Source organism: Rhineura floridana, chromosome 9, assembly GCF_030035675.1.
Source record: "Rhineura floridana isolate rRhiFlo1 chromosome 9, rRhiFlo1.hap2, whole genome shotgun sequence".
Classification (NCBI taxonomy): Eukaryota; Metazoa; Chordata; class Lepidosauria; order Squamata; family Rhineuridae; genus Rhineura; species Rhineura floridana.
Window position 1 is genome coordinate 9,842,726 of NC_084488.1, and position 19,796 is coordinate 9,862,521.

General features: G+C 45.9%; 1 protein-coding gene across 4 annotated transcripts in view; it reads right to left on the bottom strand.

Moving 5' to 3' along the window:
- Positions 1-19,796, bottom strand: part of KCNIP4 (potassium voltage-gated channel interacting protein 4) — a 676,014-nt gene that overhangs the window by 44,712 nt on the left and 611,506 nt on the right. The window lies entirely within an intron of this gene.

Sequence of the window (19,796 nt, forward strand, 5' to 3'; positions counted from 1 at the left end):
ATTTAAAAGTTCTTTCAAGCTACAGGGGCCAAAGCCTGTACAAACAGTATTTCTCCAGAAGACTGTGTACCAGGTCTCCCATCTCCTCCTAGGGTACCTCACTACAAGGTGAAACGTGAGCAATGTTTTAGTATGCCTGATTCTATGCGGCTTGCATTAGCAGAAGTACTAATGTCTGCAATGATCAGGGTGATTTTGATCTCCTGATTCAAAGGAGTACGGAAAGATAATTAGATGAGCAAAAGTGAGGCCGTTGGTATAACTACCCCAAATAATATCCTTCGTAACACTAACTGTCTTCACCTTTTGAGATCTCAGAGTGTAATTTGGCACTCACAGTCAGGACACCATTTTATGTTTCTAGTTTCAACCTTGATCGCTGCACCCATTTTCAAAGGGTGTACAGCATACTAAAATGTAATCTGTTCCTTAACAAGTGAGATTTTGGACCAAAGGTTGGTGAACATATTTAGGATGCAATTTTACATTTCAAGCTTGGAGTACAGCTTCACCACCACCACCACCACCACCACCTGTTTCCAAGGAGACCAAAAAATATGTAGAACACACTGTAAAGTAGTATCTCTTCCTTCGGCACTGAGTTTTGGAATATAATTTCCTATGAGGGTTCACAAAGCAATTACTTAACAATGAGTCTGAACATTTGCCATACCCATTTTCAAGGAGAGGTGGACACATTTGTATAGTATAATGAAAGGCCTCCAATACTTGTTCTAATTGCATTGTGTGTATAATTTATTTCAATCCAAGAGGATGAGCAAAGTGGTTTACTTAACATAGCAATATACAATCAAACCCATTTAAAACCCATTAAAAATCCACTTTAAATCAATCAACAACCAATAGGTAAATGCATGCCTTTTGCAAGGAGCAGCCAACATGGCACACCTCAGATATTGTGGGGTACCCACCCTATCATTAGGTAAACTGAGGCAATTACCTCAGGTGGCATATGTATGTGAATACAAATTGTCACCCCCCAGGATCCATCACTTGCCTCTGCTGGCCTGTCTAGCCCTGCCACTGCCTGGTGAGAGCCCCCCCCACTTCTTCCCTCCCTGCCTCACTTAGGACTCGTCCATACAACTGTATAATTTGCAGTGTTATTTCACTGTTGTCTATATGACATTGCAAACTAGTACGGATTTTCACATTCACAAACCCGCATTAGAAATACCACTGAAAAACCGATATGCTTTCCTGTATCAATAATCAATCACATTAACACCCATGCACTCAGATGCAATGCTGAAGACTTTCCTGCAATAGGCAGTCCATGGGCGTTCCTCCATCACATGCCAAGCCCCCTGTCTCCTTTCCATGCAATAGCACATCCACAAACCTGTCTGCGTGTGGGAATTAAAAAAAAAGATATACATTTTTCACTCTTCTAAAAAAAGCATGCAAAAAGCAAACAACTGTTATGGACTTAGGGGAGTGGCCAATGCTAAAGCAATTTAGACCAAAAAATGCTTGGATGCTTGATGGATGCTTGATAATCGGGTTTTCAAAATAATTTGACCACAGAGAAGGCATGTATGGATCCCGAGGCCACCAATCGAATACGCAAAATGCGGATTTTGCAGTTAGATATGGATGGGCCCTTAGAATGAAGGATTCTGGGTGGGTTAATTTTGGAAGCACCTAAAAATTACCGTATATTCCGGCGTATAAGACGACTTTTTAACCCAAAAAAATCCTCTCAAAAGTTGGGGGTCGTCTTATACGCCCAGTCGTCTTATACGCCGGAATATTTCTCCTGCTCGCAGCCTGGCCCGGCGTCCCCTCCCCTGAGGGGAATCCCCATTGCTCCTCCGTCCCCGCCATCTCCGCCTCCTCCAGCGCGGTGAAGGCGGCGCCCTGCGCGGCCTCCTCCACCTCCTCCTCCGTCGCAAAATGGCGGCCGGGGTGGGGAGCAGCAGCAGCAGCAGCCTCCCTGCGTCCTTCTCCTCTGTGGCGGCCTCGCCTGCGCCGCCTCCCGCCGCTGCTGCTGCTCCTCTGCCCGCGGCTGCTCAGGCAAGCGACAGGGCCGCGGCGGCTGCTCATCCTCGGGTGGCCAATGGCGGGCCCCTTTTGTTGCTCCTCCACTGACGCACAACCACCGGGCAGCGGCAGCAGCGGCAGCAGCAGCAGCAGCGGGAGGCGGCAGAGGCGGGAACCCGCTGCCGACAGCTGCCCCTGCGGCCTCCTCCTCGGTGCCCTCCGCCGCCGCCTCCGGCCCGCTGGCGCCGCGGGAGCCGGCCTGCAACTGGCAGGTGACAAAGCCGACGGTGCAGGAGCGCTTCGCCTTCCTCTTCAACAACGAGGTGCTCAGCGACGTCCACTTCTTGGTGGGCAAAGGCCGCGCCGGGGCGCAGCGCATCCACGCCCACAGGTCGGTGCGGGCTATGGGGTGAGGGGGCACTGGCCACGCAGGGAAGAAAGGGGAGAGGGACGCTGGCTTTTTAAACGGGGATCAGGGTCAAAAGTTGGGGGTCGTCTTATACGCCCAGTCGTCTTATACGCCGGAATATACGGTATGTTTAAAATTAGGGGGGAGTTTAAAGTTACAGAAACTTTATCCTCCCCCATTTTTAAAGACATTTTAACCACAGTAAACTGCAGTGGCAGCATGCATAGTTTCACAGCCACCCTGCCCAGAATTCTTCATTCTGAGGGAGGGCTTTGGTCCTTCCTAGAGCAAAGAAGGAGGGAGGAGATGGAAGAGAAGGGTCTCCCTGGTGCTGATGGCAGCAGCAGAGAAAGAAAGAAAGAAGGAAAGAAAGAAAGAAAGAAAGAAAGAAAGAAAGAAAGAAAGAAAGAAAGAAAGAAAGAAAGAAAGAAAGAAAGAAAGAAAGAAAGAAAGAAAAAGAAAGAAAGAAAGAAAGAAAGAAAGAAAGAAAGAAAGAAAGAAAGAAAGAAAGAAAGAAAGAAAATAAGCTGGGGATCAGGGGAGGCCTGCCATTGCCACAAAGATGAGGTGCGGTGGGGGAGGTGAAAGGGAGAGGGAGGGAATTAGCAGTCAGGTGAATTAGCAGTCAGGTGATGTAAACTCTTGCACCGGCCCTGCCCAGGCAGCATACTTAATGATCAGAGATGATGCCAGTTATAGTTAACATATATGGAGGGGATCATGTTGATTTCCCCTGCTTTATGAAATATCTGTTGTTTGCTTTTTAAATATTGCTTGGATTCAGAGTAGACTTTCCATTAATAGGCTGGTGATCCAGTGGAAGTTACTGCTCAAAGAAATAGAGAGGGAGGCAATTTTCACTGATTCTCTTCTCCCTGCAGCCTCCTGCATCATTTCCCGTGTAATTCCAGAGGATAGTTAAACTCTCCAGAACAGATTTCTCCCTTCCATGACAGCAGAATCTACCCACAGGGTCCAACCCCTATACAATATAAATGCATATTTTGTCATCCTTTTATCATTTCATTGTGTTGGTGCCATATGCATGGGGAAGCAGGATTAAAAGAATTTAGCAGGATCTAAAAATTTTAAAGCATGCGGGTAGTCAGAAAAGCAGACATTTGTACTCACATCATTGGAGCTCAATTCAGACATCAGACTTTTAGATCCTGCTAATTCTTCCAAGCTACATAGGAAGTGGATTGGACTGTGAAAGACCAACCCAAATTGTGCTTGCATTTTGACAAATTTGTAGGGCAGTACAATATCTCAGAGAGGAGGTCAGGTCTCCTGCTCCCCTGGTGCATTCACTATAGCTGCCCAATTTCCCTGCTTTTTAAAGTTTGATAGAAATATCTGTTGGCTATAGATACGTTCTTAAACTGCAAGGGTTTTTTTTGCCTGTTAGTGAATATATATTCATAATATCCCCTGCATGCGCAAGAATGTACATTATGTAAGATGAGGTAGGACCAATCATGATGGATTTTCTACAGTTTTCTCTATCTGTGCTTAATTCAATTACACTGCATGCCATATTGCAGTCCAATAAAAACCGTAAATTGATACAGTCAAAGAGAAGAGTATTTTAACCATAACATTACATATTTTATTCATTAAAAATTTATACCACACATCAACAACATCTCCATCTAGATTGATATTTCATTTATTTAGTCCCAGTGCTCTTCAACATTTTTATTAATCACTTGAATGAGAAGGTGAATGGAATGCTTATCAAATTTGCAAATGATTTGGAGGGATAGCTAATACCTTGGAACACAGAAACAAAATTAAAAGTGATCTTGAAAAGCTGGAGCATTGGGCTGAAAATAACAGAATGAAAGAGACTTAAAGAACTGGGCATGTTTAGAGAAGACTGGGGGAGATATGATAGCACTCTTCAAGTACTTGAAAGTTTGCCACACAGAGGGGGACCGGGATCTCTTCTCGATCATCCGAGAGTGCAGGACACAGAATAATGGGCTGAAGTTACAGAAAGCCAGATTTCAAATGAACATCAGTAAAAACTTCCTAACTGTTAGAGCAGTACGACAATGGAAGCAATGACCTCGGGAGGTGGTGGGCTCTCTAACCCTGAAGGCATTCAAGAGGCAGCTGGACAGCCAGCTGTCAGGCATGCTTTAAGTTGGATTCCTGCATTGAGCAGGGGGTTGGACTGGATGGCCTTATAGGTCCCTTCCAACTCTATAATTCTATGATTCTATTAGTCATCTAGCCCATTATCAAGGCCAGACCCGTTTAGTACTTCCACTGCCTTACCTGAATCTATTGTAAAGGAGAGGCGGAGGCTGGGGATCACAGCATTTTGGTGGCAAAACCAGCTCCAAAACCCTGGATAACCTCACTCTGTAGTTTCATGTAGGTATAAAAAGGCATGGAGGGGGGCAAAAGAGAACCCTGCAGAACAGCATAGCATAAATGCCAAGGAGCTGAGCAGTAGTCTCCCAACACCACCTTCTGGAATCAGCTGTCCAGATAAAAATGGGGCCACTTCACTGCAGTGCCTCAATCCTAGAAGTATACCACTGTCAATGACACTGAAAGCCGCTAAGAGGTCTAGGAGAACCAAGAGAATCATGCTCTCCCTCTCTTAGCACAGGTCATTCATCAGGGCAGTCTGTGTCACTCTTACTAGGGGAGTTTGTTGACCACCACACTTCCCACACTACCAAAAAATATGGCACCCTTGCCCTCATTACACAGCCCAAAGAGATTATTCCCTTTGGTGCCACGCCTTTGGGCTTGCTCCCACTAGAGCTGCTCCACTACAACCTGGACCTTAAGAACCCTGCTCCACAGAATACGGCTTTAAGGCTAAATGTCACTGCATGCAACAAGGTGAACCTCATTAGTTCTCTGAACCTCTGCTTTACACCACTGCTGATTAGTGGGCAAGCAGCATAGGAGAGGCTGAGAGAATACAAATGTTAAAAGAGTCTGTGCTCCCAGGTCTTGCAGATGCTTCTGTCACTTCTACTGTTGTTGCTGATAGGGAATGACTGCAGCAGTTGGTGCTTAGGGACGCAGTGCAAGCATTTTTCCTTGTGTGATTTAGCCAGACAACCTGGTACAAAAAAATATGAAGTCTGGCACCCGACACACCTCCCTGGGGAGGCATTTCTTATGTGGGTGTTACAACAGAGAAAGCCTAACCCTGGTTCTGGCTTCATAAAGTGTGTGTGCCCTAGCATTCTACAATCTTGAAACAATCAGAAAATGTGCATGATATCAGCATGGGATCCAGAGAATACTTTTTTTTCTTCTGAATCACACAGGCTACAGTAGGGCCCCACTCATATGGCAGGTTACGTTCCGGACCCCCGCTGAAAAGCAAAAACCGCTGAAAAGCGGTACATTGAATAGAATGGTGCACGACGCCCGAAAACCACCGAAAAAGCAGAACAAGTGCTGTATGAGTGGGGCTTTAATCTAATTGCATCTAATTGAGACCACCGCATTAGCAAAGCGCTGTAAAGCGAAGCGCCATAAAGCGGGACCCTACTGTAATTCTTTTTCAGATACCTGAAATTGGGCTAATTACGCTATCACTGCCCATGGAACACATATCCTCTGTCCCCCAGCTTTTAGTCAAACAGGTAGTTCAGGTTGTTTAGTACTTTAAAAACCTGCAAAACCTGTTCTGCAAGAGACCAGCAGGACAGAAAAAAATTAATGCATCACTGGCAGTAACAGGTTGCCGTCAAGGCTCTGGACGTTTTTGCTAAAGACTATCATTGTTCCATCAGACTTTCCATTACTCTGTTACCACCTCTGCAAGGCAAAAAAGGAATATAATGAATAGCACTTTCTGGAGTCTGACCAGTCTGCAAGATGGTCAGTACCTTTTCCCCTCCTCTGACTATTATTCAGCTGGGAAGGATTTCACAAAAGCATTGTCAAGCTGCAAGAGCCCTTGAAGCAATTCTCACGGCTCCATTTCACTCTCCTTTGTAATGCTCAATATTAAAGCTTTCATGTGTCTTAGATACGGATGCATCCTTTTCACATTTGAAAAATAGTTTGAGAATTTTCCTATTAAGGGTAGGCCAGAAACTCAAAGCAATATGTTTTCCTACCCATCAACAAACCAGACAACAGCATTTTCCAGTCTGACAGCTTACAGAGCGCAAGGGCTACAGAGGAAATCTGGCTCATGTCCATCCTACGCAACTTCACAAACTAAACAACACACCACAAATTCACTCCACAAAAACATTGCACTTCAGTGGAAGCTAGTGGCACCTAGACTTAGGTCAGGCAGGTGGAGCCTGTGAAGTCATCCTCCTCCTACCTTGCAAAAAAACACCTGTAAACACTTAAGCAGTACAGTTGTACAAATACATAGCAAAATGTATCTTACCTTGATACATCATTCATCAAGCATACATCGCTCACCAAGATAAAATTTATAGCAGCAACCCCAATGTCACACAATGAGTTTCATGGCTGAGTGGGGATTTGAATCCTGGTCTCTCAGGTCCCTAGTTCAACACTCTAACCATTACACTATGCTACACTAGCAAGTGACATGGTTGGGATTACATTAAATGGAACACTATAGGCTAGCAAGATGATCAAGGGCTGCAACTGGCTTAACCAGCTGATTCCCAATGCAAAACAAAGTTCCTAACAGTGAAGTTTAATCTTATGTATATCAATAATGAAAATAATGATCATTGTTATTGTTGCATGCACAGACCCTATGGCAGTGGTAGGCCTGGTCGAAGGGGAACTATTTCTGGGGTTGCCATTCCCCTACTGCTATGCTGGATCAAACCAAAGTCTAGCATTTTGTTTTCCGCAATGGAAATTAGATGAAGCCCACAAGCAGGGTTTGATGTCAATAATGCTTTTCTGTTGTTTGCCTCCTTCAGCATATTCAGAGGTAGACTGCCTCTAAACTGGTGAAGGAAAGGTATCTGCCAATTTATTGCTATATAGAACCTCCAGCTTCAGAGGCAGTTTACCTCTAAATATGATGAAGTTGGATGACATGGGGGGGCTGCTTGAAGGGTAAATTTTTCAACAACACCCCAACAATGCCAAGCAATGAACACACACACACACACACACACACACACACACACACACACACACACACACCCCTCTTTAAGCATCCTCCCCACTTGCATTTCAACAGACGCCTCCAGAATGCTCTCTTCTCCCCACCCAACAAAGCAATTGCCAATGAACAAACACACAGACCCCTACTCTCCCCCTCCTTCCCTTAGGGCCTCAACCCCCTGGCCTCAAGAAAGAGCCAAGAAGGAAAGAAGGCACTTCCGCAAATCAATACAAGCAAACAGCCTCTCCTCTCTCTCAAACCCCAACTTAGCCAAGGAGGAAAGATGTGGTGCTGCTACATAAATTCAGTAGCCACCATCTTCTCTCACCCACTACAATAAGAACACGGGATTACCTTCTCCTCATCCACGGAAAGCTGTCTCAAACAGTTCCTCTTTTTTCCTTATACACACAAAATAAGTAAAATCAATGGCTGCTGCCCCACCCAATATTTTTTAGCTTGGCTGCAAGTCTGTGTTGCATGCAGGTTCATAGCTTGGGGGTCCTTTTCGATCCATTCCTGTCTCTCGAGGCTCAGGTGGCCTCGGTGGCACGGAATGCGTTCTACCACCTTTGGTTGGTAGCCCAGCTACGTCTCTATCTGGAAAGCGACGACCTCGCTTCAGTTGTGCATGCTCTGGTAACCTCTAGATTGGATTACTGCAATGCACTCTACGTGGGGCTGCCTTTGAAGACAGTTTGGAAACTACAGCTAGTGCAAAACGCAGCAGCTAGACTGTTGACGAGGACCAGGCGGTCCGCGCATATTACACCTGTTCTGGCTCGTTGCTCGTTTCCGGGCCAAATTCAAAGTGCTAGTTTTGACTTATAAAGCCTTACACGGCGCGGGACCACAATACCTAGCGGAACACCTCTCCCGATATGAACCTACCCGGTCACTACGTTCAACATCAAAGGCCCTCCTCCGAGTTCCGACCCACAGAGAAGCTCGGAGGGTCGTTACAAGATCTAGGGCCTTTTCAGTGGTTGCCCCCGAATTATGGAACAGTCTCCCCAATGAGGTGCGCCTGGCGCCTACACTTTTATCCTTTCGGCGCCAGGTTAAAACCTTTTTATTCTCCCAGGCATTTTAATCTATCATTTTAATCTATTATTTTAATCTATTTTTAGCTTTTAATGTATACCAGCTTGTTTAATTTGCTTAATATGTATGCTTTTTCTGTTTCTTGTGATTCAATTGTATTTTATTCCCTGTTGTGCACCGCCCTGAGAGCCTTTTGGCTGTGGGCGGTATAGAAATCGAATAAAATAAAATAAATAAAATAAAAAGGAGTTATGCAGGGTGCAGACTGGGAAAGAACAGCCAACACCTAGAGGGAGAATGCATGGTCCTGAGTAGCGGGGGGGGGGACTTCAGAGGCCCGCCCGCATCACTTTTTATGTTGATATGGGAATGAGTCCATTAGCTACTAAGAGGAAAGAAGGAGGAGGGGGAATGAATTAGGGTTTTGTCTACCTCCCTGCCTAACTAGCCTTCTGTAACCATGCTTTTTTTAACAGTTTCTTCCAAGCTACACAGGAATTGGATTGACAGAGGGTAAGTGCATCTAAGCCTCTCAGTCAGTGGAATTGCGTTAATATTATTGTGTCAGAGAAAGGCTGGTCTATAGCTTTGGAGGTTTTGGGGGTTCAGAATCTGGGGAGGGCGCCACCCCACTTGCCCTGAGACCAGCCTACCTGTTCTACGTATGCCTGGTTAGGTCCTGGAGAGTGAAGACAGGTGAAATAGAAAAACAAGTGAAATTCAATGATGCTCTTCCACCTGCAGCACAGCTTTTGATCTATCAGTGGCATCTGCTAACATAAAAGAAGGGGAGGCTATTTTTGCTAATTCTCCCTTTCTATTGCAGCCTCTCCCCATGCCCCCATCTGTTACAAAGGGTTGGGGGACACTTCAGAATAATTTGAAAGGTGGCAGAGAGGGTAAGGGCTGCAGCAAGAAGGCAGAATTGGCAAAAAATAGCCTCTCCTGTTCTCCTGTGTTAGCAGGTATCCCCAGTAGATCAAAAACATTGGATTTCACCCAGAGTTCACACTGAATTCTTCAACCGGAAGGAGAATTCTGCTTCCTCCTGGCTTTGCAATTTAAATGATACTTACCAGAGAACTGAATGATGGCTCAGTCATGCAGTTGTACCCCTTCCCAATGCTTAAGGAGGGCTGTTTGCCTCCTTTTTGTTTTTTAAGGTGCTTTATGAATGTTCATGGCAATCTGTTCACCCACCACTTTAATTCTTGTTATTTTTTTAAAGTGTAATGGTGTTCGGGGGAGTGACATTGGGGTGGGTGCGGGTTGGACAGACAAATAAGTACAGTGCATAGCTGGCTTCTGCTTAAGAGACACAACACTCCATTTTTAAGAGCTGAAGCCTGGAAAGGAAAGGTGCCTTAGTTTGAATATAGCAAGGGTACTTTCAAAGGGGCATCAGTGTTCTAAAACCATTGTGTCTGTGTTCTCCTCCATGCACGTTCTTCAGAGTCAGACAAGTGACAGAACTTTTCTTTAAAAACTTCAGAAAACCTACATTTCTTAAGGAGCTAAATAGTGTGAATAACTTGTCAAAACATGTAATGTAAACAAGAAGCCCAAGTACATCACACTCTTTTGGGTGGATCTAGAGTTCTTGTTCTTTCAGTGCCTCCATCACTCCATCACTTCATCACTCCAGCAAGGGGTTCAATGATGCTCTTCTTAAGAACAGCAAGGGAGGCAGGAGCTGTAATTAAACTTAATGTGGCAGAACCAAGAGTTCCAACAGGGTTTACAAAATCTGCTGCTACAATCCCTTTGATAGTCACACAGAGCACACAAGGGTGTGGGGGAGAGAGAGAGAGATTGCACTTTCTGGTACTGCTTGATTCCGGAACGTTTCTTCACACTCACTCCCCATGCCAGAATTGTCTTCTTGTGCTTATTAGATAAATTACTTTTACTTTGGAAGCTTAATTGATGTTTCTCCTTTTCACCCAAGGTATCAGTGACTTATGTCCTTTAAAATGAATGGATAGATTCACAGCAAAGAGAGAACAGATGAGGTGTCCCTTTCAGAAACAGTTCCTATGCAGTTAACTAGGGGTGGATGTTTATGTTTTCTGTCTGTGTTCTGCAGTTTACAAGTTAAATTGTTTTTATAATGTGGATCGTTATGAATTCTCCATGTATAAAATACACTTACATATATTTCATAGTTATATGCATGCATTTATATGAACCTTGTGCCAGCAGCAGACAGTGTGGTTGGGGACCATGGCTCACCTGACCTGCAGTCTGCTGTGTCGCTGCTGCTTACTAGAAGGTAGAAGGGGAGAGACGAGATGGCAAGGAGATTTGCACAGTGTAAATGCACTGACAGGAGTGACGGATTGGCTCTGCTGGTTCATTTGCACTGTGCCAACCTCACTGGTGCCTGGCCTCTCTACCTCCCGGTAAGCAGCAGCTGCACAACCAATCTGAGGTCTGGTGAATGGTGGTGCCCCTCCATGCGGTCTGCTACTGTCTTGTGCTGTAACTAACATATTTTATACATACAAATATTCATCTTTTTTGCATCCTAGTCTCTTTATCTCACTTATTTTCCCCCTTCTACCTCCATTTTTGGCATAAATATTATCCTTTGAATAATTTTCTGTGCTTCCCACCTTTCCTTTTTCCTGGCCCACCAGTATGCTGGCTGGTATACCGTGGAGCTGAGAGTGATGAAGCAAGAGAGGAGGAGGCTTGAGTGCAGATGGAGACGAACTCCTGACGAATGCAATTATGCCTTGGTGAGTGCCTCTTCTAAGCAGTATATAGTAGCGGTGAGGGCAGCAAAAAAGAGATATTTTGCTGCCACAATTAAGGCATCTCTCTCCCGCCCAGCGGAGCTTTTTAAAATCGTACGAGGGCTTTTACATTCTGGCCCTCGGGACATTATAGATTCATCTGTAGCCCGCTGTGATGAGTTCACGAGGCACTTCCAGGATAAGATCGCATGCATTCGCCGGGACTTAGACTCCAATATTATGGCAGTGGAATCTAATGAAGCATCCAGAACACGGTCTTGTCCTTGTTTATTGGATGAGTTTCAGTCTGTACAGCTTGAGGATGTTGACAAGATCCTTGGACTGGTGCGGGCGACCACATCTGTTCTGGACCCTTGCCCCTCTTGGCTGATGAAAGCTGGCAGGACCGGAACCGCTGGCTGGGCCAAGGAGATAATAAACGCCTCTTTGAGAGAGGGAGTGGTCCCTGACTGCCTAAAAGAGGCGGTTGTGAGACCGCTCCTGAAGAAACCCTCTTTGGACCCAGATAACCTGAACAATTATAGACCTGTGGCGAATGTTCCGTTCCTGGGCAAGGTGCTGGAACAGGTGGTTGCCGGCCAGCTCCAGCGGCTCTTGGATGACACTGATTATCTTGATCCATTTCAATCCGGTTTTAGGCCCGGTTTTGGCACCGAAACAGCCTTGGTCGCCCTGTATGATGACCTTTGTCGGGAGAGGGACAGGGGGAGTGTGACTCTGTTGATTCTCCTTGATCTCTCAGCTGCTTTTGATACCATCGACCATGGTATCCTTCTGGGAAGACTCACGGAGTTGGGAGTTGGGGGTACTGCTTGGCAGTGGCTCTGCTCCTACTTGGTGGGTCGCCACCAGAAGGTAGTGCTTGGGGAACATTGCTCGATGCCCTGGACTCTCCAATGTGGAGTCCCGCAGGGATCGGTACTGTCCCCCATGCTTTTCAACATCTACATGAAGCCGCTGGGTGTGGTCATCAGGAGTTTTGGGGTGCATTGTCATCAGTACGCTGATGACACGCAGCTCTATTTCTCCTTTTCATCCTCTTCAGGTGAGGCTGTTAACGTGCTAAACCGTTGCCTGGCCGCGATAATGGACTGGATGGGAGCTAACAGACTGAAGCTCAATCCAGACAAGACCGAGACGCTGTTGGTGAGTGCCTTCTCTGCCCAGATGGAGGATGTTCATCCTGTTCTTGATGGGGTTACACTCCCCTTGAAGGAACAGGTGCGTAGCTTGGGGGTTCTTTTTGATCCTTCCTTGTCACTTGAGGCCCAGGTGGCCTCGGTGGCACGGAATGCTTTTTACCATCTTCGCTTGGTAGCCCAGCTACGTCCCTATCTGGACAGTGACGACCTCGCCTCAGTTGTTCATGCTCTGGTAACTTCTAGACTGGACTACTGCAATGCGCTCTACGTTGGGCTGCCCTTGAAGACTGTTCGGAAACTACAGCTAGTCCAGAATGCAGCGGCCAGACTGCTGACGTGGACCAGAAGGTCCGCTCATATAACACCTGTTCTGGCCCGTCTGCACTGGCTTCCTATTTGTTTCCGGGCTAGATTCAAAGTGCTGGTTTTGACCTATAAAGCCCTACACGGCATGGGACCGCAATACCTGGTGGAACGCCTCTCCCAATATGAACCTACCCGGACACTGCACTCAACATCTAAGGCCCTCCTCCGGGTGCCATCCCATCGAGAAGCTCGGAGGGTGGTGACTAGAACCAGGGCCTTTTCTGTGGTGGCCCCCGAACTGTGGAACAGCCTCCCTGATGAGGTGCGCCTGGCGCCGACGCTACTATCTTTTTGGCGCCAGGTGAAAACCTTTTTATACTCCCAGGCATTTTAAAGTGTGTTTTAATAGCATTTTCATCATTATTTGTATTTTGGATGTTGTTTGGTTCTTTTATTGTTTGTTTGTTTTGTTTTCTTGATTTATTGTATTTATTGTATTTATACACTGCTTGTTTTTTCTTTTTGTACACCGCCCAGAGAGCCTTCGGGCTTAGGGCGGTATATAAATTAAATTAAATAAATAAATAAAATAAATTTGTGTATGATTTTAACCAATCAATACCAGTACAACCAAAGAGCTGTAAATACACTTCCTTTGCATATCCACAACCAAGTATATTTTTGCTGTGCTAATTTGTTATGTTGTTTAACTGCAAAGATCAGAAGATTGCATCTTCTAATAGTAAGTAATCATGACGTTTTAAAACATTCTGTGCTTTGCAGATTTCTCAAGCTACACTTCACTTAGCTATGATTTAAAAGAATACATCAGAATATCTAAACCATGATCAATGAAGTGTCTTTAAAGCTGGATCTCAATCCATTCATTCATCCATGATTATACCCACTATCCATTCAAACAAACATGCATATACCGGTTCACCCATACATATACACATCCTTTCCCCTGCTCCTACTTGCTGCTCTTGCAAGCTCAAACAGAGCACCCATTTGCAGCATGGGCTGAGCAGCCCAAACTGCAGAGCAGACATTTATTTATTTTATTTATTTGGTTACATTTATATACCGCCCTTAGCAAATAGCTCTCAGGGCGGTAAACAGCATAGGCTAAAATACATACATGGCAATAATAAAATCACAAAAACATATATGACATAAAAACAAATACAGTTAAACAGAAAATAAAAATAAAGACTTAGTATACAAGATTAAAAAGCTAAAAAGATTAGAGGGATTAAAATGCCTGGGAGCATAAAAAGGTCTTTACCTGGCGCCGAAAAGATAATAGTGTAGGCGCCAGGCGTACCTCTTTGGGGAGGCTATTCCACAACTCGGGGGCCACCACAGAAAAGGCCCTAGATCTAGTAACCACCCTCTGGGCTTCACAATGAGTTGGTACCCGGAGGAGGGCCTTCGATGACGAACGAAGCGAACGGGTAGGTTCATAGTGGGAGAGGCGTTCCACCAGGTATTGCGGTCCCACACCATGTAAGGCTTTATAGTTATAACCAACACCTTGAATCTCGCCCGGAAGCAAATAGGTAGCCAGTGCAGGCGAGCCAGAACAGGAGTTATATGCGAAGACCGACTGGTCCTCGTCAATAATCTAGCTGCCGCATTCTGCACTAACTGAAGCTTCCGAACTGTCTTCAAGGGCAGCCCAATGTAGAGTGCATTACAGTAATCCAATCTCGAAGTTACCAGAGCATGGACAACTGAGGCGAGGTTGTCGCCGTCCAGATAGGGGCGTAGTTGGGCTACCAAACAGAGATGGTAAAACGCATTCCGTGCCACTGAGGCCACTTGAGCCTCAAGAGACAAGGAAGGGTCAAAAAGAACCCCCAGACTACGGACCTGTTCTTTCAGGGGGAGTGTAACCCCATCCAGAACAGGATGCACATCCACCATCTGAGCGGGGAAGGAGTTCACCAACAGCGTCTCAGTCTTGTCTGGATTGAGTCTCAGTTTATTAGCTCTCATCCTGTCCATTATCGCGGTCAGGCAACGGTTCAGCACATCAACAGACTCACCTGAAGAAGATGAAAAGGAGAAATAGAGTTGCGTGTCATCAGCATACTGATGACAACGCACTCCAAAACTCCTGATGACCGCACCCAGAGGCTGCATGTAAATGTTAAAAAGCATGGGGGACAAAACCGACCCCTGAGGGACTCCACAATGGAGAGTCCAGGGTGTTGAGTAATGTTCTCCAAGCACTACCTTCTGGCGACGATCCGCGAAGTAGGAGCGGAACCACTGCCAAGCAGTACCCCCAACTCCCAACTCCGCGAGTCTCCCCAGAAGGATACCATGGTCGATGGTATCAAACGCCGCTGAGAGATCAAGGAGAATCAACAAAGTCACACTCCCCCTGTCCCTCTCCCGACAAAGGTCATCATGCAGGGCGACCAAGGCTGTTTCAGTGCCAAAACCGGGCCTAAAACCAGATTGAAACGGATCCAGATAATCGGTTTCATCCAAGAGCACCTGGAGTTGGCTAGCAACCACCCGCTCCAAAACCTTGCCCAAAAAGGGGACATTCGCCACCGGTCTGTAGTTGTTCAAATTATCCAGGTCCAGGGAAGGTTTCTTTAATAGAGGTCTCACTATTGCCTCCTTGAGGCTACTTGGGACTACTCCCTCTCTCAAGGAGGCATTAACCACTTCCCTGGCCCAGCCGGTGGTTCCAGCCCTGCTAGCTTTCACTAGCCAAGATGGGCAAGGGTCCAGAACAGACGTGGTTGCCCGGACCATTCCAAGCACCTTGTCCACTTCCTCGAGCTGCACCAACTGAAACTCATCCAATAATAAAGAACAAGGCCGTGCTCCGGACAATTCACTGGATTCATCTGTCACAACATCAGAGTCTAAGTCCGTACGAATGCAAGCAATCTTGCTTTGAAAGTGCCCAGCAATTTCGTTGCAGTGGGCTTCAGATGTTTCTATAGTATCGGGCGGGCCAGAATGTAAAAGCCCCCCCACAACTTTAAAAAGCTCCGCTGGGCGGCATAAAGATGACCTAATAGAGGCAGTGAAGTAAAGTTTTTTTGCTGTCCTTACCGCTTTCATATACAACTTATTGGTGGCACTTACCAAAGCATGGTTACAATCGTTGGGAGTTCGCCTCCATCTGCACTTCAGCCTCCTCCTCTCTTGCTTCATCACTCTCAGCTCCGGGGTATACCACGGAGCTGTATGAGCTCTACATCGGAGGGGGCACGCAGGAGCGATCGTGTCAACAGCCCGAGTCATCTCCGTATTCCACAGTGCGACCAGGGCCTCGACAGGAGCACCAGTCTTATCAGCCGGAAAATCTCCCAGAGCCCTCTGAAAACCAAGAGGATCCATCAGACTGCGGGAGCGGACCAACCTAATAGGTCCTCCACCTTTGCAGAGGGGAAGAGCTACTGTAAGCCTAAATCTCAACAAGTGGTGATCTGTCCATGACAATGGGGTAGATGAAAAACATCCCACCTCCAGATCACCATCTCCGTGACCAGTGGTGAAGATCAAATCAAGAGTATGTCCCGACACATGCGTTGGGCCAGTAGAAAATTGAGACAGCCCCATTGTTGTCATGGAGGCAATGAAGTCCTGAGCTGCACCAGATAAGACAGCCTCGGCATGGACATTGAAATCCCCCAGTACCAAAAGTCTAGGGCATCTCAATAGTACCTCCGAGACCATCTCCGTCAGCTCAGCTAAGGAAGCTGTTGGGCAGCAAGGTGGATGGTACACCAACAGTATTCCTAGTCTGTCTCCCTGGCCCAATACAAGGTGGAGACACTCTAGACCAGTCGCCACCTGGACAGGATGCTTAGTGAGAGGAAAAGTACTCCTATAGACCACAGCAACTCCCCCTCCCCGGCCCTCAGATCTACCACAGTGCTGAACCGCATACCCAGGTGGGCAAAGCTGGGAAAGAGCAACTCCTCCCTGATCACCCACCCAGGTCTCGGTTATACACGCCAGGATGGCACCCTCGTCCAGAATTAAATCATGGACGAGGGAGGTTTTATTATATACCGACCTGGCATTCAAGAGCAGCACTTGGAGATCCGAGAGCTGGCTGATAGGACAACTGGCAATCCTGTGGGTAAGAGGAGAACCGGAACAAGGCACAGACACAACTTGTCTGGGACGAGTTCCCCTTACCTGGCCAGTTCTCCTCCTAACACCATACCTCCCATTACCTGTCACTACGTTAATTGGGGCCCCCGAAAGTCCCCCCATGAAGGATGTAATCCTTGCTCCCGGGCACATGACACACCACTGTTGCTGCCACCCAGCACAAAATGCAGTATGGGCACGTGAGTGGTCTTGTTGCTGTGGATTCTTGCTGGCCAGCTGGCTGAACCAAGAAGAGGCAAGTAGACAAGTGCACCATTGTCTTCACTGCATCTGTTGCTAGCACCACTACTGCCCCATGTAGACAGCACTGTCCCATGGATGGAACAGTATGCCTTTGTTCTTCTTTCTGTCCAGAGTCAAGCCCATGCCAGTGGTGGCAGGGGGCCCAGAAATCAGCAGCTGGCCCAAAGGTCTGCCAGTCTGGCCAAAGCATTCTGACCATAATCACCCAGATAATTACGGGCAACAGTAATAATCAAATCAAAATCCAAGAATCAAGAAATCAGATAATATATAAACATGTATGAACCATGTCTAAATTCTGTGCTTGTGGGAATAAAGCAAAAAGTGAGAAGTGAGGGAATTTACTGGGCCTTGTTTTTTAAAGCCCTCTCACCTCAAGGAAAATGACAGGAGTTGAGAAAATGAGTGTGTGGAAAAGAAGCCACAAGTATTTTTATTTTAGTTGCGTAATCAAGCCTCTAACACAGAACATTCTCAAAAGCCCTTCAGGGTGAGATCTTCTCATAATCTCCATCAAGAATAAACACCACACTATGCCATCATAGAGCAAGGCAACTTGTTTCATTTCTCATAATGTATGCCAGTCCTCAGGAGATCCCTGGAAGGCCAAATTTATTCACTTGTCAGCAAATGCCTAATAAGATCAGAACTTTGCAGCTACAATGAAGCTTTAGGCCTTCAGGCTGTTCTTCTGACCCAGACATAATTGCAGTCTTTGAGAGATGAACTATGAAAGCTGATCAATATTGTCTAAACCAGGCCTGAAAAGCTTGGTAACCCAGCAAGCTGAACCAAGCCTACCAGCCATGTATTGTGGCTTCTCATATGCTTCACAGTCCTGCCGCGAATCATGGGAGCAGAGGGCCCTCCCAGGGGCTCCTGTAGCCTCAGGGGCCCTCGGGCCAGTACCCCACCTGGCCGCCCCTTGGAACTGGCCCTGGGTGGAGCTACCAGAAAGAAGAGGGAATTACTGCCACTGACTGCCGTCTCCTCACACTACCACTGTTGATGACGCCCTTAGAACGAGAGGGCTTTTAGTGAAGCAAAAAGAAGCAAGGCTGCAAGGAAAGGCCGCTTTCCCCCTTCCTTCCTGGCAGCCAAGCTGCCTTTCTCGAGGGAGGACGTCACAAAAAATTGTGAGCTTATAAAGGGGGTCCCGTACTCATAAAGGTTGGGAACCACTGACATAGACGATAAAAATAGATACTGATAATCGCTTTTTGATACTGAGCGACAAACATTTGTACTGAAAAACCATAAAAACCACAGCCCAGAGCTTTCCTGTTTCCCAAATACCAGGAAAGGCTTTCCAGGGGACAGAGTATGTTACAGTGGGAGCAGTAGGCTGGAAAGCCCAATTGATAAATATTTTTCCCCACATTTATATTTTGAGTGTAGTTTTGTGTATTAAAACGCATGATATCCTCAAGAAAGAATCAGGTGTACCATGCTGGAAGAATAGTTTCAGTTCATACTCTTTTAAGCAGCTTGTTTTTGTTGCAGCCCCCTTCTCAAAATATTTTCATATATAAATATTCAATATATTTAGGTCTACACTTTCACAGATTTATCTATGAGTCCTATTGATCTCTATAGGACTGTATAGACATGCATAGGATTGTTCAATGAAAGCCTACATCAAAAACCATACATACTCTAATAACAGGCAATAAAAAATGCAATATTTTAATAACTATAATTATCATAGTTACAGGTTAGTATTTTCTTTTTAAAAGTTGGTGTTTTGATTTTAAAAACGTATGAATCTGGAGGAAAAATGAAAAGAGTAAAACTACATTCCTGTTTCTGCCAAAACTCTTTCTATTGAATGTACCCCTTGACAGGAAAGAGTTTCAGGAAGTATAACAGACCCAGCATGCCTTGCCTTGTTGCCAGTAAAAGGGAATTGCTTCAATGGCGCATTTAGTAAGTGTCATTGAAGCCATTTTCTTTCCCTGGCAGCAAATGTGTATATAACGGAGATTGTACACTCATTGCATGTTACATGTGAATAGCTGTATGAGTGTACAGCCCAGCTACTTGTGTACCCAGGTACACAGACTGTACACTCGTTGACTGTGACATGTGAACAGGGCCCTTTTTTCAGGGTACCGGTACATGTAGTGATTTTTCAAATCACCATGTGTAGACTTTTTCTCAAGAGCAGCTGTACCCAGGTACAGGGGGCTTCTACCTGGGTACAGAGTAACGTGTGAATACCCTCATTATTATGGATTAATGGCAAAGACTTAACCATCAGTGAGTCAAATGCTCGTAACCTCTGCCTCGACGATCTTCAGACCTCGGGTTCAATGATATTTTGGTTCACTCTAGGAATTGTTTGGACTGAGAAAGTGGGATGTGGCATATAATGTGTAAAGAGCTATATGGAGATTAACTGCAACCATTGTTCCTCCTATGATTCAGTGTGTGAGATTTATGTTTTGTGTATGTTTCAGACCTGTACTAGTTCTGTTTAAGAACTAGTTCTGTTTATAATCTATTTAATAAAGCAACCATTAAGCAGTTCTCTTGGAGTCTGCTGTGGTGCATGATGCACAGTAAACAGGAGGGTGTGCAACCACATGATTAATTAACATGACTAATTAAATCACATGACTAATTGTAACATTTTCTCATAGGGGAGT